We start from the raw sequence: 27,160 nt of genomic DNA, 5'->3' as shown, positions 1-27,160 counted from the left end.
TGTGTGTGTGTGTGTGTGTGTGTGTGTGTGTGTGTGTGTGTGTGTGTGTGTGTGTGTGTTCCACTTAACCGCTGAAGAGGTTCAGCTGCTTGAGGTTACGATAGGAAATTAAGGCTTTTATCGCCAAGGTTCTAGAATTGTATTCTCCATGCCGCAGATCGTAGAGAATTGGATTCTCTTTGTCGCTAGCGATACCTACGAGAAATTTGAATTTGAAACAGGCATTTTCACTGATTACTTGTTATTTGCGTCTGAGATATGATTTAACTTGGGTCGTTGGGTAACGAGGCGATTGGATAGTTCGTTGGTTCTTTAATTATACTTTTATTAGGGAAAACATGTGATTTGTTTTTAGGATTCTTTAATTTTGAAAATATTGTCGTTAAATTGTTGATTATATATATGTTGATATAGTGTTAATAATGGTTTATTATTAAGCATTATGCCAGCTTGTGTCAGCACACACACTCTAGTGTCAGCACACACACTCTAGTGTCAGCACACACACTCTAGTGTCAGCACACACACTCTAGTGTCTGCACACACACTCTAGTGTCAGCACACACACTCTAGTGTCAGCACACACACTCTAGTGTCAGCACACACACTCTAGTGTCAGCACACACACTCTAGTGTCAGCACACACACTCTAGTGTCAGCACACACACTCTAGTGTCAGCACACACACTCTAGTGTCAGCACACACACTCTAGTGTCAGCACACACACTCTAGTGTCAGCACACACACTCTAGTGTCAGCACACACACTCTTTTGTCAGCACACACACTCTAGTGTCAGCACACACTCTAGTGTCAGCACACACACTCTAGTGTCAGCACACACACTCTAGTGTCAGCACACACACTCTAGTGTCAGCACACACACTCTAGTGTCAGCACACACACTCTAGTGTCAGCACACACACTCTAGTGTCAGCACACACACTCTAGTGTCAGCACACACACTCTAGTGTCAGCACACACACTCTAGTGTCAGCACACACACTCTAGTGTCAGCACACACACTCTAGTGTCTGCACACACACTCTAGTGTCAGCACACACACTCTTGTGTCAGCACACACACTCTAGTGTCAGCACACACACTTTAGTGTCTGCACACACACTCTAGTGTCAGCACACACACTCTAGTGTCAGCACACACACTCTAGTGTCAGCACACACACTCTAGTGTCAGCACACACACTCTAGTGTCAGCACACACACTCTAGTGTCAGCACACACACTCTAGTGTCAGCACACACACTCTAGTGTCAGCACACACACTCTAGTGTCAGCACACTCACTCTAGTGTCAGCACACACACTCTAGTGTCTGCACACACACTCTAGTGTCTGCACACACACTCTAGTGTCAGCACACACACTCTAGTGTCAGCACACACACTCTAGTGTCAGCACACACACTCTAGTGTCTGCACACACACTCTAGTGTCAGCACACACACTCTAGTGTCAGCACACACACTCTAGTGTCAGCACACACACTCTAGTGTCAGCACACACACTCTAGTGTCAGCACACACACTCTAGTGTCAGCACACACACTCTAGTGTCAGCACACACACTCTAGTGTCAGCACACACACACTAGTGTCAGCACACACACTCTAGTGTCAGCACACACACTCTAGTGTCAGCACACACACTCTAGTGTCAGCACACACACTCTAGTGTCAGCACACACACACTAGTGTCAGCACACACACTCTAGTGTCAGCACACACACTCTAGTGTCAGCACACACACTCTAGTGTCAGCACACACACTCTAGTGTCAGCACACACACACTAGTGTCAGCACACACACTCTAGTGTCAGCACACACACTCTAGTGTCAGCACACACACTCTAGTGTCTGCACACACCTGTATGGAGTCACACCGAGGGCACCTCATACCCCCCCCCTCACAACCACATGAGGCTACACCCTTATGTTTTCTGGACATTCCTGGCGCCTCCATCTTTGCCGCCAAACTGCCCCGCCAATAATATGGACTTGTATATCAACAACAAAACTGCGATATGATTATTTATTTATTTATGTATTTATTTTTGTAAATTGCACAGCCACGGGATTATTAGTTTTGTAACCTGTCCTGAGATCAAGTCCATTCCATCCAGCGGTCGACCCCAAAGACGCATTTATCAATTTTAACATACTGTTCATTCAAAACAGGATTTTTCTAAAATATAAATTAATATTATTATATATTAGCATATTGTACATATTTAGGGACTGATAAGGTTAGGTGTTTAGGTTCTGTTGGTGATTATTTGTATTTGTAGTACGTGGGTGAAGCATTTACAGCGTTGTGGTTCGAACAAAATTCGTTGGTGAAGCACTTGTTCCGGATATGTTCGAACGTCATCAGTGGTGAGTCGTGTGTAAACCGTTTTTCATTCATAAACAGGGGGTTAGGCGGGCGCATGGAATGGACTATGAGTCTTTGTTTGGAGGACGGGCTGAATTTTGAGTCATTTCTGAAATTCACTCACGGTCCAAAATTTCGCCAGGGAGGGAAATTACCAACAACGGAAAACGGGTTTGTATTTGTATCTCACTCTAAAATTCTTTAAAAGAAAAAATACTGTTGTCTCTACACATTTATTCTTAACATATCTTAGAATTTGCGTTCAGATCTTGAATCTCGACAACATAAAATGTCCAGGGGCCAGATTCACGAAAGCACTTACGCAAATACTTAGGAACGTGTACATCTTTCCTCAATCTTTGACGGCTTTGGTTACATTTATTTAACAGTTTACAATCATGAAAACTTCCCAATCAACTGTTGTTATTGTTATAAACAGCCTCTTGGTGCTTCGGAGCTCATTACTTGTTTAATAATTGTAAACAAAGCCGCCAAAGATTGAGAAAAAATGTACAGGTTCGTAAGTGCTTGCGTAAGTACTTTCGTGAATCTGGCCCCTGGTTTTCTCGAATGTGGAAATGATAAAAAAAAATGGAAACCTTATGTAGCGGATGTTTACATCTTGAATGAACGCAAATCACGAAAGATTCAGGTCTGAGTGGAAGGTCACAGGTCACATGCAGGCGCTGTGATAATTGCTGTAGCTGTCGGCGAAAGTAATTGCGGACACGATAGATGTTGTTACGTTCACAGATTGATGAAGATTAAGCCACCCAAAAGGTGGCACGGGCATGAATAGCCCGTAAGTACGTTCACAGTTACAGCGGGCGTTTTATCCGGTGCATCGCTAGCCTAGGTGAGTCGCCGCCATATTGGATCAAACATTTGGCGGGAAAGTCAAACATTTGGCTACTTGGGCCAAAATTTGGCGGGTGAAGCTGTTCTATTTTTTGTGTTTTTGCGTAGTTCTTCATCAATTATCTCAACGCCACCTATAATTTTCCATCAATTATCGCGATGTTTCCATCTACTCTTCACATGTTATCGCGATTAACCTCATTATTTTTTATGGCTTTGAATTCCTCTCTTTACTATAATTATCATCAGCAACAATAATACTTTTAATAAAGGTGATGACACTTATGAAATATTATTACTTCAGTAATACAGCCGAGCAGAAGACAGAGAAGCCAACATTATGAAATATTAATGGTGAAAATTATATTATAAAATTATATATATATATATATATATATATATATATATATATATATATATATATATATATATTATATATATATATATATTATATATATATATATATTATATATATATATATATATATATATATATATATATATATATATATATATATATATATATATATATAATATGCAGGATAGCTGCCCATTACTCAATACGCTAGGCTTGTCCCTGTAGCCCATCACAGCCTAACATTGACAAAATAGTATATTTTCTTATATAGAATAAGATTTAAATATATACAAGCATGTAGGAAAGGCTGTTTTATTTACTAGATGAGAAAGGTATGTGTAAATATGAGGAGTTTTATGTGTGTTTTGTGTAGAATGTGTATGAATATATAAAGATAGGAGCTGCATGTATAGTTGTGTATGAATGTATACACATCTGTATTGAATGTGTGAATAATATTATCAAGAAGCGAATATACAACTCTGATATAGGGTATACAGGAAACCATATCACATGCATGGTATCTATCATGATATCATACATGATATCTATCATATCATGGTTGACCAAAGAGCCAAAGCTCAACCCCCGCAAGCACAATTAGGTGAGTACATGGTATCTATGTATATCTTGAGAGATGTTTACACTTTGCATTAGTCTGATTTGTATGAAGGTATTGTTGATTAATATACAGAATTGTTTGAGAAAATACAACGCAGGTGTTTGGAAAAGGTTCGAGTCCTTGCCTAACGCACTGACATTTATCTACGATAACCATGTCAGGGTCACCTAGTCGCTGATTGGCTGAGAGAGACAATCAGTCTACACCGTGCTAAAGGGTTATTTGCGTTCCTTTGATAAATTCCCTGGGAAATGATTACTCCCCCCCCCCCACCTCTCTTCTCTCTGTCTCTCTCTCTCTCTCTCCTCTCTCTCTCTCTCTCTCTCTCTCTCTCTCTCTCTCTCTCTCTCTCTCTCTCTCTCTCTCTCTCTCTCTCTCTCTCTCTCTCTCTCTCTCTCTCCTCGAAGATGTTCATCAAAATACAATCTTCTTGGTCAGAGAAAAGTCATGACATGAACAGATATAAAGATTGTGAGAAAGGTCACGACGTAGCCTAAGATTAGGACCTGCTGGCATTCCGTTGTATTCTACAAAGTTACGATGACAGTTACTACACAATCGTTGTGACCAATTTCGTGCATACGGTTTACTTTGGTTAGACTAATGGAATGATTTACGTAATTCAGAGGAACTTCACTTTCCCGGCTGGTGGAGGACGGGGCTACGACGGCCGCTACACATGAAAGGTAGGGAAAGGTGGATCAGGGTTAAGGGAAGCCTAGGATGCCTCCCCCAGGGCCTCGCGCAGGTCAGGGCCTCAGTTTACCCTACAATCTCGAGTCTACTAGTTTACCCTCTAGCCTCAATACATCACAATTTATACGTTGGACAATCGCCTTACAACCAGGCCTTAGTGCTACAGGGCCTTCCCGGTTTGGTGCCTTCTTTTGATAATTACTTACTTACAACCAGGCTGGGTGAACAGGGGCAAGCAGTTGAGGATCGGAGCCCAGTCGATCCTCCCTTCCCAAGGCTCAATTCTGGGCTGAAATACAGACACGCTAACAAGCCACCTTCATTTCCAGATATAGTTTAATTATAAAATATGTAAAAAAAAAGTTAAAAAATAATAATTATATTAATGTTAATAATAAATTCAATGCTTTTCAGTACCTTATCAAAGGTCAGGCAAATCTGTGACCTACTTTCCCCGCTCCTGCTTCGTGGCCTTTTGGGGAGGGGGGGGGGGGGGTTGACGTGGGGGGCTATGTATTCCCTCTTTCAGAAATCTCTGAAATTCAGAAATTTCAGGAGACAGACAGGGAGGGGAACTTGAAAGAAGAGAGAGAGAGAGAGAGAGAGAGAGAGAGAGAGAGAGAGAGAGAGAGAGAGAGAGAGAGAGAGAGAGAGAGAGAGAGAGAGAGAGAGAGGCAAGGAGGGAGGGAGACAGGAAGGAAAGGAGGGAGTGAGGGAGGCAGAAAGATAAAGAAGAGGAAGGGGGTGAAGAGAATGACGGAATGAGTAGAGGGCGGAGGCGGTCAGAGTGAAGGATAAGGGAAGGTGATGTATGGATAGTGGCAGATGAGGGGCTGGGATGGGATGGGTGTAGCGAGGATGGGGGACGGGTGTGGAGGAGATGGCACCCAGCCAAGCCCATCAAGCACCACCGTCGCCGCCACAATCACCACTGACCACACCTGCTGACAGGTGTGTGTGTGTGTGTATATCTGTGTATGAGGGGTGATTGATGGCCGGTCATTACAAGTAGCGACGTGTATGGGAACACCATGACCAACACCTCTGTATACATGACCCCCGTATACTGTCAAGTATAAACAGCCCCGCTCCTGTGCCAGGAATGTCCACTACGGGCTCACCATAGCCCGTGCTACTTGGAGCTTGTTCCGAGTAGCTGAATCTATAACAACAACAATGGCATGTATATACTTGGTATGTTTGGTGTATTCTCCTCAATGTTTATGCAGGTACATACTGCCATTAAATATATAGTTCGTTCGTAGCTCACATACATTACGGGCTATTCATGCCCATGCTACCTCTTGGGTGACTTAAATCTTCATCAATCAATCAATCAATCAATCAATCACAGAAGCGCTCATCAGTTGTCATCAACTTGGCTCCGTCATCATATTGAACCTATTCCGTTGCCTAACCACATCTCCAGCAAGCCGTTCTTATTCAATGTTTTGATGTATCCGGATTTCATGAAGTCAGAGATATTCTAAGAGGTGTTTTGATGGAGGCTGGTGAGTGACGTCAGAGCGTGAGTGATGTCACAGGCTGGCTCCTCGCGTTTCTCCTCGTAAGACATTCTTGTATTAATCATTTTCAGGTAATCATTTTCAACACTCAACTCTCAAGGGCAAGCTTACTACTTGGTGGACACCTACATCTTTCTAAAGGAGTTTTAGTTTGCCATAGTGAGAACTGCGTCTCGTGTGACACTTGCGTGCGGTTTTTGCGTGTTAGAGGGGAGTTGCGTGCTGTTTTTGCGTGTCAGAGAGGAGTTGCGTGCTGTTTTTGCGTGTTAGAGGGGAGTTGTGTGTTGTTTTTGCGTGTCAGAGGGGAGTTGCGTGCTGTTTTTGCGTGTCAGGTGAGAGTTGCGTGCTGTTTTTGCGTGTCAGGTGAGAGTTGCGTGCTGTTTTTGAGTGTCGGAGGAGAGTTGCATGCTGTTTTTGAGTGTCGGAGGAGAGTTGCGTGCTGTTTTTGCGTGTCGGAAGACAGCTGCGTGCTGTTTTTGCGTGTCAGAGGAGAGTTGCGTGCTGTTTTTGCGTGTCGGAAGACAGCTGCGTGCTGTTTTTTGCGTGTTAGGTGAGAGTTGCATGCGGGTTTTGAGTGTCAGGTGAGAGTTGTGTGCGGGCTTTGCGTGTCGAAATATATCATGACCTAACAATAAATATAATCAAACATATTCAATTACATCTAAGCTATTAGGTCGTCGTCCCAGGTTGCTTTCAGATAACTTAGAATTAGATCGTTGTTCCAATGTGTTCTCTAGTTACACATCGAAGTAGGTCATCGTTCTCGCTTACTGTCCGGTTACATCGAAGTACTCGTCTCGAGTGCTCCCCGAGTACGTCGGAAGGGCCACATATGACCCCCCCAGCCCTTAAATGTGAAGTTAAGTCGCCCCTGCATAGACCTTAATGTTGGCAGGAGCCAGCGGTGTCCGCTAGCACAAACATGAAACAAAAGCAAGCGCTCTCAATGGACCCCAACAAAGAAAGCAGCGAAAAAGTTACCGAAGAGCTCGCATATCAGTTACGCTTCGTCTCGTTGCGTCAATAACGTCCAAAAGTCATTACACACACAGACCAAAAAAACTTAATATTTTTATATGTACGAAAATTTGTGTATTTCCAACAACATTTTTCAATGTCGGTGTCCATCAAATGTTTCTTATTTTAACAGCTGCTCATTTGAGAACCGGTTCGAGTACCTTAACATAGCAGTGATGATGATAATGACAGGAGTCAGTGGGCAGGAATGATCTTAATGTTGCCCCTCGAGGTAGTGTCTTGGGTACGAGGTCCCTCGAAGTTGTGTCTTGGGTACGAGGTCCCTCGAGGTAGTGTCTTGGGTACGAGGTCCCTTGAGGTTGTGTCTTGGGTACGAGGTCCCTCGAGGTTGTGTCGTGGGTACGAGGTCCCTCGAGGTTGTGTCGTGGGTACGAGGTAGTCCTTTGGACGCGGCCTCCTGCTTGAAGAACCACGACCTGTCGTGGAGGGGAACCATCCGGACTTAACGGAGGGAGGTATATATCCTGTTGAAGGTACCATGTAGGTATTACGGAGACGTTGAGGGTACCAATAGTTATCCCGAGGACGTCGAAGATACCATAAGGTATCCCGGAGACGTCCAAGGTTCCATGCGATATCCTGAAGTCGCTTATAGTAACTGTTTGCTTGACAGGTGTCAATTTGTAGTGATGGACTCCCAGAAAGTTGGCTTTTGTATAATTAAATTTTGGGCAAACAGGAAACTATTTTTTTTAACGGCAACATAAATATGAGACCTAACCTAACCTCTCCTAGCCATCCTGGGCCTAATACACGCTATCTAAGGTATAATATAGTACATATATTTTCTATACTAGACCTAGGGAATATTTAAGTTTGACTTTTAGCTTTATTTTATCAAGACTGTTAAGCTATACAAGTACAAGTGGTGTACTGGTGCACCATCACTACATATTGGTACTTTGGATCAATTAATTACTAGCTATCATTTCAGGAAGATGGATTGACTTGGACGGATCCCATGAGAACCGGATAGCAACTGGGATGTGAAGACCAAGAGTGAAGGAATGGCTAGGAGAGAAGGAGTAGATAGATGTGATCATAGTTTAAGAAGTTGATGTCTCGTATGGATCGTCAAACCCTATTCAGAAGCTATCCAGTGCCAGGTAAGTCCACTACGGGCTCACTATAACCTGTGCTACTTGCTCCGCTCCTGTGCCAGGTAAGTTACGAGCTCACCATAGCCCGTGCTACTTGGAACTTGTTCCGAGTAGCTGAGTCTAAAACAACAACAACATCTGGCTACGGACACTCCACCAACCGGCGCTCTCAACACATCCGCCGGCGGTCAATTTCCCACTGATGGCGAGGACGAACCTTGTCTAAGTTTGCCTTTGATACCAGAGTGTCCCTCTGCACTATAGCTACTGCTTCAGCTACACCTGTCCCCCTTCAGTACCGAGGAGGACTGTTGTGCCTGCCCTTATCTCAGTCTCCCCTTAACACCGCTCCTATTACTCCTGTGGCTCCCAATCCTCCAACATTACTTCAGTTGCTTCTCTATTTTCTACTAGTAATGTTACGACACCTTCCTTATTTTCTCTCTCTCTCTCTCTCTCTCTCTCTCTCTCTCTCTCTCTCTCTCTCTCTCTCTCTCTCTCTCTCTCTCTCTCTCTCTCTCTCTCTCTCTCTCTCTCTCCACCAGTTTAATTCCTGCGTTGTCAACAACGGCATTACTCGTGTCCTCCAGACAGATCAAGGACCTCGCTGGCCGCCCACGCCCTCACAAGGACCCTGTGGGCGTGCGGGCGTCAGGGAGAGGGGGGACTGGGAGTGTAGGTACAGACGAGGAGGGTGACATTGGGGCAGCGTTTAAGGGTAAGGTAAGGGTGATGAAGAGGAAAAAAAGTGTGCTTGTGGAAGAGGGGGGCATAGGCCCCCGCCACTGTGTATACAGGAGCATAGCCCTCACCACTGTGTATACAGGAGCATAGCCCTCACCACTGTGTATACAGGAGCATAGCCCTCACCACTGTGTATACAGGAGCATAGCCCTCACCACTGTGTATACAGGAGCATAGCCCTCACCACTGTGTATACAGGAGCATAGCCCTCACCACTGTGTATACAGGAGCATAGCCCTCACCACTGTGTATACAGGAGCATAGCCCTCACCACTGTGTATACAGGAGCATAGCCCTCACCACTGTGTATACAGGAGCATAGCCCTCACCACTGTGTATACAGGAGCATAGCCCTCACCACTGTGTATACAGGAGCATAGCCCTCACCACTGTGTATACAGGAGCATGGGTCCCGCCACAGTACATACATGTGCTCCACATTACTATATACAGTATTCAGAGGATAAATATCGAATGATCAATGTATTCAGACTTCCACAGCCCCCTAGGACCAGAACGGTAAAGGGCCTTCCACAGCCCCTACACACACACACACACACACACACACACACACACACACACACACACACACACACACACACACACACACACACACAAAACTGAGGAAGAAGAACCTCGTCACCACCAACTGATGTTGAAAGCCTCGCAGTTATTTCCTCTGAGGCTCTGTGGAGTCTCTGGGTGACAGGTTGGGTAGCTCCCCAAACACACACACACACACACACACACTCTCTCTCTCTCTCTCTCTCTCTCTCTCTCTCTCTCTCTCTCTCTCTCTCTCTCTCTCTCTCTCTCTCTCTCTCTCTCTCTCTCTCTCTCTCTCTCTCTCTCTCAAAACATTATAATTGTGTCCAGAAAACGGAGGAACTGGATAGGTTACAAAGGGGAACTTGACAGAGGACAGAGGGACGGCAGCTTGACAGAGAACAGAGAGACGGCAGCATGATAGGGGACAGAGAGACGGCAGCTTGAGAGGGGAGGGAGGGCAGCTTGAGAGGGGAGGGAGGGCAGCTTGACAGGGGAGGGAGGGCGAGGCTTGGCCGCGACAGAGAGGAGCTGTGCGGGAACAAGGTGGTGGAGACTTCCATATTTGGCACGGCGTCTGCTGGTTGGTGTGTGACTCACTGCTATCACTCACCCCCCTTGACTCATTTATGAGTCTTGACTCAGCTCAAACCTTCCTTAGATCACTCAGGTCATGGATTCATGACCTGAGTGAGAGACAACAACAGGAAAAATGTTGAGACGTGCAACGATTAGAACTCTCGGGGCAGAAAGTGAGAGGATGAATGTACCTGAGATGTTTAGTATGAAGAATGTTGCACGCTTAGGCATGGCGTCGGCGCACTAGGCTGCTAGTGAGTACTCTCTCTGCCTCCCTGCTTCTTGAAGGGTGGGGATGGAGGCAGAGCCGGTCGGCCGAGCGGACAGCACGCTGGGCTTGTGATCCTGTGGTCCTGGGTTCGATCCCAGACGCCGGCGAGAAACATTGGGCAGAGTTTCTTTCACCCTATGCCCCTGTTACCTAGCAGTAAAATAGGTACCTGGGTGTTAGTCAGCTGTCACGGGCTGCTTCCTGGGGGTGGAGGCCTGGTCGAGGACCGGGCCGCGGGGACACTAAAAAGCCCCGAAATCATCTCAAGATAACCTCAAGAGAGAGTGAGAAGAGGACGAGGACACGCGACAAGGATCATTACATATGCGGCATTCAAATCACCAAGAGAGAGTGTTGTGTGTATTACAACAAGACTCTTGGCCTCCTCACAAAAGTTTTATTCGAACTTCATTCGAAAAGGGGTTCGAACGATAACCTTACAAACACACGTGCAAACGTTCGCATTTAATAACATGATAGCCATATATGTAGAAGACGACTCACACATGTAATGAGCCGCTCACATGTAAGGTGTGTGTACTGTGTCGACGGTAATGTTCCTCGGTGTCCAGGTCTATGATTCACTTCCAGGTCCCCAGGAAGTCGGCGATTATTGGTTGTCTCCAGCTAGAGAACACAGCCCCTGTGCTGGGGGGGGGGTGAGGAGAGAGAGAGAGAGAGAGAGAGAGAGAGAGAGAGAGAGAGAGAGAGAGAGAGAGAGAGAGAGAGAGAGAGAGAGAGAGAGAGAGAGAGAGAAAGGTAGGAACCCTGGAGACACAAACCGAAACTGTCTCTATTTTCCGCTTGTTACAACTTGTAATAAAGTTGTTACATCTTGGCTTAACGTGTTTATGACGTATTAGAACGTTGTTACAACTTGCTATATTAGTTGTTATAACTGGTTAGGTGTTAAAAGTTGTTCGAACGTTGTATCAACGTCGTAGTTCCGGTGTGTGTTTGGCGGGAAGTGAGAGAAAACTTTTGGGTAAATAACAGTTTATGTATGTCTAGTGATTTTGTGTATTTACTTGTCACTGATATTGAGCCTTTATACACTGTGCCTAACCTATGTAGCCCTCCATTCCCTGGCACAAGCTCCTCCCAACTCACACCAAAATAAAACCAAAGCTGTACAAACTCGAATGACAAACTGTTCAAACTTGGTCGAATGAAACAACCAAAAATTACCTCTCTTGTTATGGGGGAGAGGGGGGGGGGACGTTCTACAAGCCGCCGGCTTCCTGTCCTCGTCGAGGCCAATGGTGTTAAGTGGCCCCCTCAGGTAAATCAGGTAAATCTTGAGTGCTCCCGGCCGGAACACCACATCTCTTACTACGCTCTATGTCACATCTATGCTGCGAAGGACCAGCAGCATTACTCTCTCTCTCTCTCTCTCGCTGTGTCACTTAGGGTCTGAAGGTCTGGTTGATACCTGGTTGATACCTGGTTGATGGGGTTCTGGGAGTTCTTCTACTCCCCAAGCCCGGCCCGAGGCCAGGCTCGACTTGTGAGAGTTTGGTCCACCAGGCTGTTGCTTGGAGCGGCCTGCAGGCCCACATACCCACCACAGTCCGGTTGGTCCGGCACTCCTTGGAGGAATAAATCTAGTTTCCTCTTGAAAATGTCCACGGTTGTTCCGGCAATATTTCTTATGCTTGCTGGGAGGACGTTGAACAACCGCGGTCTCTTTCTACGAGGTGGGTATGTTTCTCACTCTTCTAGGGAGGACTCTGAAGGGTGTTGGGGATTGTTTTGGTGGCAGAGCTTCTCCAGATAAGTCATTTGAATCCCCTCCTATGTGGCGGTTTGGCTTGATTCTATTACGCATGCGTCTCCTCCGGGAAGGCGGAGTGTATTGCATTCCCGGGATCATCCCAAGTGTGTGTGTGTGTGTGTGTGTGTGTGTGTGTGTGTGTGTGTGTGTGTGTGTGTGTGTGTGTGTGTGTGTGTGTGTGCGCGTGTGCGCGATACACACACACACACACACACACATTATTTGTACTCACAAGTAGGCTACTGCACACAATTTGACATACACATGCACATTTGGTGTGACGTGGGGCGGGTATCCTTCTAAAGGATACCGGGCAATGTTGTTGCTTTAGATTTAGTTTAGATGTTTAATGGGAAGTACTCCGGCTATGTCTAATAATCTTTTTATCTCAGTTTTCACATCCCAATGTATATACTTGTGTCTTTGCTTATTTATATTCACTATCCCTCTGCCTCTGAGGATGTTGACGTGTGTTTTAGCAAAACACGTCAGTCCCACTAATGGTGTCAAGTAAACTTTAGATAATTCTTCAATTTCCTTCCCGAATGAAGAATAACTTAAGAATAATATAGAAAATTCGTGAGAGAGAGAGAGAAGATTAAGCCACCCAAAAGGTGGCACGGGCATGAATAGCCCGTAAGTGGTGGCCCTCTTGAGCCATTTCCAGTATCAATAGATGATACTGGAGATCTGTGGAGGTGCGACTGCACCCTGCGTGACGGGAGATGTCTCCCGGACCAAGTGGTGTGAATAATTCGTGCTAGAATCATTGTTTATGTTTTTGGTCGTCATTGAATATGACTACATATTCCGTGTTGATTATTTTCTTGTTTAGGGCTGCTATCCCTGTGACCAGTGCTCTTGTATCTTGGTTTAAATGAAAGAGGATTTATCCAATTGTCATATTTGTTCAAGGTTGACGAGAAGAACAATAACTGTATAATGTATTTATTTTAATTTACACAACGTTTCGAACCTAAAAGGTTCATTCTCTAGTGAGGGATGACAGGACATGCTGATTGATTGATAAAGATTAAGCCACCCAAGAGGTGGCACGGGCATGAATAATAGCCCGTGACAAGACATGTTGTTGTTATAGATTCAGTTACTCGGAAAAAGTTCCAAGTAGCACGGGCTATGGTGAGCCCGCAGTGGACTTACCTGGCACAGGAGCGGTGACAGGACATGAAGAAACATCGGAGTGCAATTCCATGCACTCGGGTGCATGGAGTTCAATGAGTTCATAAAGACTTTCCCGTGCTTTTTGTTTAGTGGTGGTACAGTGGTACAGCACTCGACTTTGTATCACGCGGGCGGAGGTTCGAGTCCCAGCAAGGGGCATTTGGAACTTTCAAATATTTACAGTGAGGCCTGTTTACCATTCAGGTTTATCATTTGATATATATGACAGTGTCAGACCACGGAGGAAGAATTGAAACAGGAATTTCCTTAAGTATTTAAGGAAATTCCTGTTTCAATTCTTCCTCTGTGGTCTGACACTGTAACATTTTCATCACGTGTTAACTTTCATGATTTACACACATTATATATATATATATATATATATATATATATATATATATATATATATATATATATATATATATATATATATATATATATATATATATATATATATAATTTTGTTAGTTTTGGGATAAAACATGGAGCATATCTTAAGTTTTCTTATTTAATACTGGGCAAGATTAATATCCCAATTAAACAGTAAGAATAATTATTGAAACACGTATTTAAGCAGATATAAGTTAAGTCAACTCTTTCATTGTACGCGGGTCGTTTATCTTGGAGAACTATTCAGGCGGAACAAGGCCACACCTAGGCCTATCATAGGACCAGAAAATAATAATACAATTACAGATTAACACAAACAAACACTTATGTCAAACATAACAAACACACAAAACCGTGACACAGTCGAGCACTTAGAATCATGGAATTTACATAATCAGTAAACAAAAAAAATGAAATAGTTTATCATAAAATGGCGCCAAATGGAGAGAGGGGGAGAGGGCGTTTGTTTACTAACCAGCAGATGTGTAGCGAAGGCGGGAGAGGCGGCCCTAAGGTCCCCTTCAGCTCTTCTCTAAACACAGCCAAACTACACACTGACTCGTCCCAAGGTCCGACGATTGGGCAGCATATATGTCTCCCGCCTACACTCCCCGACCCACACACACATCTCACACCACACCCCGGCACGCCTGGACAGGTAGCCCCCTCACACCAGGACAGGTAGCCCCCTTACACCAGGACAGGTAGCCCCCTCACACCAGGACAGGTAGCCCCCTTACACCAGGACAGGTAGCCCCCTTACACCAGGACAGGTAGCCCCCTCACACCAGGACAGGTAGCCCCCTCACACACCAGGACAGGTAGCCCCCTCACACCAGGACAGGTAGCCCCCTCACACCAGGACAGGTAGCCCCCTCACACCAGGACAGGTAGCCCCCTCACACCAGGACAGGTAGCCCCCTCACACCAGGACAGGTAGCCCCCTCACACCAGGACAGGTAGCCCCCTCACACCAGGACAGGTAGCCCCCTCACACCAGGACAGGTAGCCCCCTCACACCAGGACAGGTAGCCCCCTCACACCAGGACAGGTAGCCCCCTCACACCAGGACAGGTAGCCCCCTTACACCAGGACAGGTAGCCCCCTCACACCAGGACAGGTAGCCCCCTCACACACCAGGACAGGTAGCCCCCTCACACCAGGACAGGTAGCCCCTTCACACCTAGACAGGTAGCCCCCTCACACCAAGACAGGTAGCCCCCTCACACCAGGACAGGTAGCCCCCTCACACCTGGACAGGTAGCCCCCTCACACCAGGACAGGTAGCCCCCTCACACACCAGGACAGGTAGCCCCCTCACACCAGGACAGGTAGCCCCCTCACACCAGGACAGGTAGCCCCCTCACACCAGGACAGGTAGCCCCTCACACCAGGACAGGTAGCCCCCTCACACCAGGACAGGTAGCCCCCTCACACCAGGACTGGTAGCCCCCTCACACCAGGACAGGTAGCCCCCTCACACAAGGACAGGTAGCCCCCTCACACCAGGACAGGTGTACCTAGATGTATGGAGGTGAGACCGGAAGTTCAGACAGTTGCCAGAGGCAGCGGTAGATGAAACGACTTGAGAGAGAGAGAGAGAGAGAGAGAGAGAGAGAGAGAGAGAGAGAGAGAGAGAGAGAGAGAGAGAGGTGAGCGAGAAAGAGAGAGAGAGAGAGAGAAAGAGAGAGAGAGAGAGAGAGAGAGAGAGAGAGAGAGAGAGAGAGAGAGAGAGAGAGAGAGAGAGAGAGAGAGAGAGAGAGAGGGCGGAGGAGGAAGCAGGATCACAGCCCACACTAAGTAATGTTCTGTGAATCTACACATCTCAACCTAACATTTACTGAAGAACAACAAAGTCCCCCAGTCGCTCCAACTGACCATAGAAGCAGGTGTACCAACACTCAACACACAGGTGTACCAACATACAGCACAAGTATGGCGCTGTATCAACAAAATACACATTACAGCCTAGCTTTCCGGCCATATGGAGGGGCCCAAGCTTGGAGATGGCCTCCAAGCTGCTGAGTCTCACAGCACAAGCGTTTAAGGCCATGGCAGAAACACTGGAATTCAGATAAAAACATTTTTATTATTATAATTTTCTACCACAGACGTGGCCACATATTTACAATGCTAACCATCAGATTTACATTTTCTTCTGTCCTCTATGGATAGGGTTAGAGAGCTGGTATCAAAACAGTACTCACTTAGTTGTGCTTGCGAGGGGGGGGGGGGGAGTTGAGCTTTGGCTCTTTGGTCCCGCTTCTCAACTGGTGTACAGGTTCCTGAGCCTATTGGGCTCATATCAAATCTACATTTGAAACTGTGTATGTAGAGTTGGAACAGTGTGTCATAGTGTGTCCCACAGCACCCTCTTCTACCCTTTGGCACGATATGTGGCACAAAAGGTTCCACTGTGACAACATATGCTTCAAAAAATCTTACAATTCAACATATGTTGCAGTACAACCTATGTCGGAGCTCAACATTTGATACAGATAAACAGAATGACAGGTAATTAAACGAAAAGTCAAATAACACATGCAAAAGGCCAGTCATCACAGATCAGTACCCTGGCCGATTTGAATGTTAGAGAGAATCGCATACCTAAGAGATCAGTGCCTTCGCTGGCCAGGTAGATCGTGGTAGGAATTGACAGTCTTCCTCGATCACTATCAGGACGAAATTGCTATGCTCCTGCCTGTGTCCCGACCAGTACTGCCCCGAAACATGGGGTCCTGAAATTGAATTGAGATTTGACTGGTGAAGACACGGAAGGTGGACACCCTAGAGAGGACACGGAAGGTGGACACCCTAGAGAGGACACGGAAGGTGGACACCCTAGAGAGGACACGGAAGGTGGACGCCCTAGAGAGGACACGGAAGGTGGACACCCTAGAGAGGACACGGAAGGTGGACGCCCTAGAGAGGACACGGAAGGTGGACACCCTAGAGAGGACACGGAAGGTGGACACCCTAGAGAGGACACGGAAGGTGGACACCCTAGAGAGGACACGGAAGGTGGACACCCTAGAGAGGACACGGAAGGTGGACACCCTAGAGAGGACACGGAAGGTGGACACCCTAGAGAGGACACGGAAGGTGGACATGATGCGTTCGCGGTGTCCCGTCTTCCCAGTACTCTTTGTCGTATGACACCTCGAGACTATCATCCTCTCCCTTAACATGTTCCAACCATCTACAACTCAGTGTGTATGTATGTGTATAGGTATGCATACGTACATATGAATATGCATATCGGTGAACTGTCTTTGAAGCAGTCTGAGGAATCTTGAGAATGTTTGCCACATAGGCGTGCGATAGGCCTAGGGCTGGTAGTTGTGGCAACTAAAAGCCCTGGGCCGACCTAAATTATTGGTACCACCATTACCGGGGCTCCTGGTATTATCATACCTGTTACGTGGTCAGCGAACCCCAGTCCTCTTTCTCAATTGTTTTGTGCTGCACCAGTTTTATCTGATCTTTTCTTCTATGATTGCTTCCCTTGGGCATGTGTGTGTGTGTGTGTGTGTGTGTGTGTGTGTGTGTGTGTGTGTGTGTGTGTGTGTACTCACCTAGTTGTGTTTGCGGGGGTTGAGCTCTGGCTCTTTGGTCCCGCCTCTCAACCGTCAATCAACAGGTGTACAGATTCATGAGCCTATCGGGCTCTGTCATATCTACACTTGAAACTGTGTATGGAGTCAGCCTCCACCACATCACCCCCTAATGCATTCCATTTGTCAACCACTCTGACACTAAAAAAGTTCTTTCTAATATCTCTGTGGCTCATTTGGGCACTCAGTTTCCACCTGTGTCCCCTTGTGCGTGTTCCCCTTGTGTTAAATAGACTGTCTTTATCTACCCTATCAATCCCCTTCAGAATCTTGAATGTGGTGATCATGTCCCCCCTAACTCTTCTGTCTTCCAGCGAAGTGAGGTTTAATTCCCGTAGTCTCTCCTCGTAGCTCATACCTCTCAGCTCGGGTACTAGTCTGGTGGCAAACCTTTGAACCTTTTCCAGTTTAGTCTTATCCTTGACTAGATATGGACTCCATGCTGGGGGCTGCATACTCCAGGATTGGCCTGACATATGTGGTATACAAAGTTCTGAATGATTCTTTACACAAGTTTCTGAATGCCGTTCGTATGTTGGCCAGCCTGGCATATGCCGCTGATGTTATCCGCTTGATATGTGCTGCAGGAGACAGGTCTGGCGTGATATCAACCCCCAAGTCTTTTTCCTTCTCTGACTCCTGAAGAATTTCCTCTCCCAGATGATACCTTGTATCTGGCCTCCTGCTCCCTACACCTATCTTCATTACATTACATTTGGTTGGGTTAAACTCTAACAACCATTTGTTCGACCATTCCTTCAGCTTGTCTAGGTCTTCTTGAAGCCTCAAACAGTCCTCTTCTGTTTTAATCCTTCTCATAATTTTAGCATCGTCCGCAAACATTGAGAGAAATGAATCGATACCCTCCGGGAGATCATTTACATATATCAGAAACAAGATAGGACCGAGTACAGAGCCCTGTGGGACTCCACTGGTGACTTCACGCCAATCGGAGGTCTCACCCCTCACCGTAACTCTCTGCTTCCTATTGCTTAGATACTCCCTTATCCACTGGAGCACCTTACCAGCTACACCTGCCTGTCTCTCCAGCTTATGTACCAGCCTCTTATGCGGTACTGTGTCAAAGGCTTTCCGACAATCCAAGAAAATGCAGTCCGCCCAGCCCTCTCTTTCTTGCTTAATCTGTGTCACCTGATCGTAGAATTCTATCAAGCCTGTAAGGCAAGATTTACCCTCCCTGAATCCATGTTGGCGATTTGTCACGAAGTCCCTTCTCTCCAGATGTGTTACCAGGTTTTTTCTCACGATCTTCTCCATCACCTTGCATGGTATACAAGTCAAGGACACTGGCCTGTAGTTCAGTGCCTCTTGTCTGTCGCCCTTTTTGTATATTGGGACCACATTCGCCGTCTTCCATATTTCTGGTAGGTCTCCCGTCTCTAGTGATTTACTATACACTATGGAGAGTGGCAAGCAAAGTGCCTCTGCACACTCTTTCAGTACCCATGGTGAGATCCCATCTGGACCAACCGCCTTTCTAACATCCAGATCCAGCAGGTGTCTCTTGACCTCTTCTCTCGTAATTTCGAACTCCTCCAAGGCCGCCTGGTTTACCTCCCTTTCTCCTAGCACAGTGACCTCACCCTGTTCCATTGTGAAGACCTCCTGGAACCTCTTGTTGAGTTCCTCACACACCTCTCTGTCATTCTCTGTATACCTGTCCTCGCCTGTTCTAAGTTTCAATACCTGTTCTTTCACTGTTGTTTTCCTTCTGATGTGACTGTGGAGTAGCTTTGGTTCGGTCTTGGCTTTGTTTGCTATATCATTTTCAAAAATTTTCTCTGCTTCTCTTCTCACCCTGACGTACTCATTCCTGGTTCTCTGGTATCTCTCCCTGCTTTCTGGTGTTCTGTTATTCCGGAAGTTCCTCCACGCCTTCTTGTTCAGTTTCTTCGCTTCCATACATGCCCTATTATACCATGGATTCTTTTGTTGCTTCTCGGATTTTTCCCTTTGGGCCGGGATGAACCTGTTTACTGCCTCCTGACACTTTTGGGTAACATAGTCCATCATACCCTGTACAGACTTGTCTCTGAGGTCTGTGTCCCAAGGTATTTCACTTAGGAAACTTCTCATCTGTTCATAATTCCCCTTTCGGTATGCCAGCCTTTTGATTCCTAGTTCTTTTTGGGGGGAGATAAGTCCTAGCTCTACCAGGTACTCAAAGTTCAATACACTGTGCTCACTCATTCCCAAGGGCGCTTCCATCTTAACTTCCCTTATATCCCATTCATTTAGGGTAAATATCAAATCAAGCATTGCTGGTTCATCTTCTCCTCTCATTCTTGTTGGCTCTTTGGTATGCTGGCTTAGAAAGTTTCTTGTTGCCACGTCCAGCAGCTTAGCTCTCCATGTTTCTGGTCCTCCATGCGGGTCTCTGTTCTTCCAATCTATCTTCCCATGGTTGAAGTCTCCCATAATTAGTAGTCCAGATCCATTCCTGCTAGCAACAGAAGCTGCTCTTTCTATTATGTTAATGGTGGCCATGTTGTTTCTATCATATTCCTGTCTAGGTCTTCTGTCATTTGGTGGTGGATTATATATGACTGCGACTATAATTTTTTTCCCTCCATTTGTTACAGTACCTGCTATGTAGTCACTGAAACCTTCACAGCCCTGAATATCCATCTCCTCAAAATCCCAGCCTTTTCTTTCGTGTGTGTGTGTGTATGTATGTGTGTGTGTGTGTGTGTGTGTGTGTGTGTGTGTGTGTGTGTGTGTGTGTGTGTGTGTGTGTGTGTGTGTGTACTCACCTAGTTGTGTTTGCGGGGGTTGAGCTTTGGCTCTTTGGTCCCGCCTCTCAACCGTCAATCAACAGGTGTACAGATTCCTGAGCCTATTGGGCTCTATCATATCTACACTTGAAACTGTGTATGGAGTCAGCCTCCACCACATTACTTGTGGTGTGTGTGTGTGTGTGTGTGTGTGTGTGTGTGTGTGTGTGTGTGTGTACTCACTTAAATGTGCTGGTAGGGTTGAGCGCTAGCTCCTAATCCCTGTGATAGCTGTCAGTAGTTTAATTCAGTCAATCCCTTTACATTCTGCCTTCTAATCATATCCCTTTTTTTTAAGCTATTTATTGAATTGGTTTCTACCATCTTTCCCTCTTATCCACTTTGTTAACAATATTACGCTGAAGTGCTTCCTAATGATCCTATGGCACATGTGCTGCTTTGGTTCCCAGACATCTTGTCTATTTTCTGATATTGTTCTTAATTTTGTCTTTGATTATTTCCCTGAAAATGTTCTATGTCGTTGTCATGTCTCCTCGATTACGTAATCGAGGAGACATGACAGTAATATTTAAGAGACACGACGATAATAAAGACATAAAGTGGTATTATTGTTTGGCATGGACAGTCGCCATTGCAAACAATATTTCCTTTTTTATTTACTTATTCAGACAGTATTAACTACTGTGCACCATTTAACTAGCGCTGTCTGTCAGTCCTCTCCACCCGGGTGGCCTCAGAATACTGCAATAAGCGCAAGGGGTCACGCAGTTTGGGGGTGACCTCTGATGACCCAAGATCTGACCCAGCTTGTGGACTTAGCCTGTTCATTCTGGCGACATGTTTCCACCTGCGAGACCTCATTTGCGATGTGGTCGTGAATGTTCCTTAAACGTGGTAGTTAGGGGTAACAGTAGCACATCTATTAGGCCCATACGAGGCAGCTCCTATTTATAACCATTCAAGTTCATTAATATCTGTGTCTAAGCTACCAGATTTAATATTATTTAATAAGAGTATATCATTGAGGAAAGATGTGTGGTAGACACACACACACACACACACACACACACACACACACACACACACACACACACACACACACACACAGGGGCTGGGTGGCCGAGTGGACAGCGCTTTTGACTCGTGGACCTAGGGATCGGGGTTTGATCCCCGCGCCCGGTGGAGACAGATGGGCAGAGTTTCATTAACTCTGATGCCCTTGTTACCTAACAGTAAATAGGTACCTGGGAGTTAGACAGCTGCTACGGGCTGTCTAACTCCCAGGTTAGACAGGAAGAATAAGCAAGAAGAGCCTGTATAAGACAGGCCACTAGCCCGTAGTTAATAGGATATGCCGCGCCCTTCTGGCCTAGGTATGATGAATAGAGCTATCCAGAGAGAACCAGAAACACCCCTGTCTATCCAGACAGGGAGGCAGGCCACCGTCCATCCAGACAGGGAGGCAGGCCACCGTCCATCCAGACAGGGAGGCAGGCCACCGTCTAGGGGGACACAGAGGTCGTCGCCCAAGTCACTCCATGTGGCAGAAAGGCCGACTGACCCCTCAAGGAGAAGGTAGCGTGACGATAATTTTTTGTCAACTTTAGCAGGAGGCTAAAGAGCCTCTAGGGGGTGAATGTAGTCAATGAATGGCAGCAGATGGTGAATGAATGAATGAAGGAGAGTGATAGAAATGAATGTAAATAATCAGTTACTATGCAAAATCTCTCTCTCTCTCTCTCTCTCTCTCTCTCTCTCTCTCTCTCTCTCTCTCTCTCTCTCTCTCTCTCTCTCTCTCTCTCTCTCTCTCTCTCTCTCTCTCTCTCTCGTGTGTCTGCGTCATCAGCCCAGACGCCAGACAAATACAAAGCAGAGGATCGGAAGGCAGACGGAGAGGTGTAAAGGATAGTCAAGTCATCCCAGCTACCTTTTTTTGTTGCCTATCCGGGGGTAGGAGAGGTGCTGGTGACAGTCTGGTACTGGGCGATGACCTGGGGTACCAATGACAACAGAACAATGATCTGGGGTACCAAGGACAACATAACAATGACCTGGAGTACCAAGGACAACAGAACAATGACCTGGAGTACCAAGGACAACAGAACAATGACCTGGGGTACCAAGGACAACAGAACGATGATCTGGGATACCAAGGACAACAGAACGATGATCTGGGGTACCAATAACAACAGAACAATGACCTGGGGTACCAAGGACAACAGAACGATGATCTGGGGTACCAAAGACAACAGAACAATGATCTTGAGTACCAAGAACAACAGAACAATGACCTGGAGTACCAAGGATAACAGAACAATGATCTTGAGTACCAAGGACAACAGAACAATGATCTGGAGTACCAAGGACAACAGAACAATGATCTTGAGTACCAAGGACAACAGAACAATGATCTGGAGTACCAAGGACAACAGAACAATGATCTGGAGTACCAAGGACAACAGAACAATGATCTGGAGTACCAAGGACAACAGAACAATGATCTGGAGTACCAAGGACAACAGAACAATGATCTGGAGTACCAAAGACAACAGAACAATGATCTGGAGTACCAAGGACAACAGAACAATGACCTGGAGTACCAAGGATAACAGAACAATGACCTGGAGTACCAAGGACAACAGAACTGTGATCTGGGGTACCAAGAACAGAGTAAGGACAGCATAGCCCTTGCCAGACTGAAGAGCTACGATGCTCCCAATGCATAATAAATATACGGAATAAGGCATATATTGGGATTTAGATTCTGGGAATGAGGTACTGGGATTTATTTCCAGAAGCATTAGCAATAAAACAACGTTAGTCCTCAACGATATTTAGATAATGCAATTCTGGCCACAATACTGTATAATGGACACGAATTCACCTGAACGTGGTCAGCGAAGGATGACATACTTAATCCCAGGAAATAGGAACCATTAATATGAAGAGATTGAGAAAGCGTTTGGCGGCCAAACATCAGAAAATGGAGACACGACGACATTTTCTATACAGTCGAAGAGTTACGAAAGGACACGATTGATGCGTACAAATGAACGAATGGGACAAGAGATACATTGTTAAAGTGTTATATATATCGACAGAATAGTTATAAATCGGATCAGTTTATATTCAGGAAAAACCTGTGTAAATATATATACCGGTTTGGAAACACGTAGGTTTATTGAACAAATCCACAAGGGCCGTGACGAGGGTTCGAATCGACGTCCGAGAGCATCCCAGACGCTGCCTTAATCGACTGCGCTACGACATGGTTAAAAGAATTGCAACCAGAAATTCTACTACTGTGTGTGGTAGGTATATTTGTATACCGGGTAACATAAGGGACTTGATTGTTGGATAATAGATCACTTGATTGTTTCAAGCGTAGGTTAGACATATATGGAGGGGTTTGGGGTGGATATAATTGAGAGTTCACTCGTATGGACCGCTAGGTATAATGCAGTGTCCTTATTCTTATGGACTCCGTCGTCTCGGGAGAACACTGACAGGATCATCCGACGTACGTCAGTCACCTCTCTCGAGACGTCCGTGGCAGCGTACCTCAGTCACCTCTCTCGAGACGTCCGTGGCAGCGTACCTGAGTCACCCCTCTCGAGACGTCCGTGGCGGCGTACTTGAGTCACCTCTCTCGAGACGTCCGTGGCGGCGTGCCTGAGTCACCTCTCTCGAGATGTCCGTGGCGGCGTACTTGAGTCACCTCTCTCGAGATGTCCGTGGCGGTGTACTTGAGTCACCTCTCTCGAGACGTCCGTGGCGGCGTACCTGAGTCACCTCTCTCGAGACGTCCGTGGCGGCGTACCTGAGTCACCCCTCCCAAGCCGTCCGTGGCGGCGTACCTGAGTCACCCCTCCCAAGCCGTCCGTGGCGGCGTACCTGAGTCACCCCTCCCAAGCCGTCCGTGGCGGCGTACCTGAGTCACCCCTCCCAAGCCGTCCGTGGCGGCGTACCTGAGTCACCCCTCCCAAGCCGTCCGTGGCGGCGTACCTGAGTCACCCCTCCCAAGCCGTCCGTGGCGGCGTACCTGAGTCACCCCTCCCAAGCCGTCCGTGGCGGCGTACCTGAGTCACCCCTCCCAAGCCGTCCGTGGCGGCGTACCTGAGTCACCCCTCCCAAGCCGTCCGTGGCGGCGTACCTGAGTCACCCCTCCCAAGCCGTCCGTGGCGGCGTACCTGAGTCACCCCTCCCAAGCCGTCCGTGGCGGCGTACCTGAGTCACCCCTCCCAAGCCGTCCGTGGCGGCGTACCTGAGTCACCCCTCCCAAGCCGTCCGTGGCGGCGTACCTGAGTCACCCCTCCCAAGCCGTCCGTGGCGGCGTACCTGAGTCACCCCTCCCAAGCCGTCCGTGGCGGCGTACCTGAGTCACCCCTCCCAAGCCGTCCGTGGCGGCGTACCTGAGTCACCCCTCCCAAGCCGTCCGTGGCGGCGTACCTGAGTCACCCCTCCCAAGCCGTCCGTGGCGGCGTACCTGAGTCACCCCTCCCAAGCCGTCCGTGGCGGCGTACCTGAGTCACCCCTCCCAAGCCGTCCGTGGCGGCGTACCTGAGTCACCCCTCCCAAGCCGTCCGTGGCGGGTAAGGTGCGGCGGGAATGAGCCAGTCGCTTCGTTAAATTAATCTGGTTGCTATCAGCGATAAACTGCTGCGCTGTGTAATCTTCTGCTGTTCTTTATTACAGCTACACTCTGGTGCTCAGCTGTGATAAATGGGCTATGTAAGCTTCTTTTGTTTACCAGTATTAAGGCAGCGACGCAGTATCTATAAACTTGCAGAGATCAAAGAAAAAACGTGATGCATTTTCGTCTCAGCCAAGTTTGCTAAAACGGATGCTCCCAAGTGCACCCTTACCCACAGTAAGGTTGGTAAGGTAAGGCTGTTAAGGTAAGGTAAATAATTGGATAACAGGTCACCTAGCTCTCAAGGTTGCACCTCACCTGATTGTCATGGTCGCACCTCATCTAAAGCGTGAAGGCTAAACATCAGGTCAGCCAGAGGCTCAAGGCCCGCCCAGGATACCTTTCGGGAAGAATGCTTCACTGAACACCAAGAGAGAGAGAGAGAGAGAGGGCGCTTGAGGACGGCTCCGGTGAGTGGCTCTTACTGTGGAGAGTTACGGATCACACGAGCCGGGGCGAACCTCACTTGTGAAGCCATAAGTCAGGTCAAGAGGAATGGTGCTTGTTGAGGGACTATGGGCGGGGTGTGTGTGGGCGGGGCGGGGTGTGGGCGGGCGGGGCAGGGTTCTCACAAGAACACACACTACCACAACTCCCACGCCCCTGACAGTGATTCACCGCTCTACCGGAAGCTGGTAATATGTGTGAGACTCTTGTCTATCCTCACACACCCACTTTATCCTCCCACTCACGTCTCTCACCCTCCCCGCCCTCTCCCACCTTCCTCCGCCCTCTCCATAAGGCTCCACGGCCTCCATAAGGCTCCACGGCTCACCCGTACCCTCTACGTTCACAAAGCCTCCTCACCCATTACTGCCCTAGCTAAATACACACCAACACATGCCCCTACCCTCCCAGGCATCCCCCCCACATACCCCCAACTCACTCATACCCCCGCCCCCATTACCTCAACATGGATCACGCGTCCCTCTCCCCACATATGCCCCAGCACAAAGGCTGTTGGGACTGACAAAATCTCACCGTGGATACTAAAAGAAGATGCAGAAGCCCTAAGTGTGCCACTCTCTATGGTGTATAACAGGTCACTGGAAACAGGAGACCTACAAGAAAGTTGGAAGACAGCTAATGTAGTCCCAATATACAAAAAGGGTGACAGGCAAGAGGCGCTGAACTACAGGCCAGTTTCCCTAACTTGTATACCATGCAAGGTGATGGAGAAGATCGTGAGGAAAAGACTCGTAGAGCATCTGGAGGGAAACAGCTTTGTAACACCACCAGCATGGGTTCAGATATGGTAAATCGTGCCTCACAGGTTTAATAGAATTCTATGACCAGGCAACACAAATTAGGCAAGAAAGAAAATGGTGGGCAGACTGCATTTTCTTGGACTGTCAGATAGCTTTCGACACAGTACCTCGTAAAAGGCTGTTACAAAGTTGGAGCAACAGGCAGGAGTAAAAGGTAAGGTGCTCCAGTGGATAAGGGGGCATCTAAGCAACAGGAAACAGTGAGTAACTAACTATGAGGGGGGGGGGGACATTAGAGTGGCGAGATGTCACCAGTGGGGTTCCACAGGGCTCTGTGGAATGGAAGAGTAAGGGAAAACGGAAGAGTAAGGGGAGACATGATAACCACCTACAAAATTCTCAGGGGAATTGACAGGGTGGACAAAGACATACTCTTTAACACGGGTGGGACACGAACAAGGGGACACAGGTGGAAGCTGAGTACCCAAATGAGCCACAGGGACGTTAGATAGAACTTTTTCAGTTTCAGAGTAGTTAACAGATGGAATGCACTAGGAAGTGATGTGGTGGAAGCTGACTCCATACACAGTTTCAAATGTAGATATGATAGAGCCCAATAGGCTCAGGAATCTGTACACCAGTTGATTGACAGTTGAGAGGCGGAACCAAAGAGCCAGAGCTCAACCCTCGGCTACGTCAAGGTGCGCGAACACCTGGCCTTCTAATGTTCGAGTCCTCTCACAGGGGTGGGGGTCCTATGTGTTTACCTATGACTTGTAAGTTTACACAAGTGTACCATGTAATATGTGGCCCCC

This window comes from Procambarus clarkii, chromosome 81, assembly GCF_040958095.1.
Source record: "Procambarus clarkii isolate CNS0578487 chromosome 81, FALCON_Pclarkii_2.0, whole genome shotgun sequence".
In the NCBI taxonomy this organism is placed as follows: domain Eukaryota; kingdom Metazoa; phylum Arthropoda; class Malacostraca; order Decapoda; family Cambaridae; genus Procambarus; species Procambarus clarkii.
Note: the sequence above shows the minus strand (reverse complement) of the source record.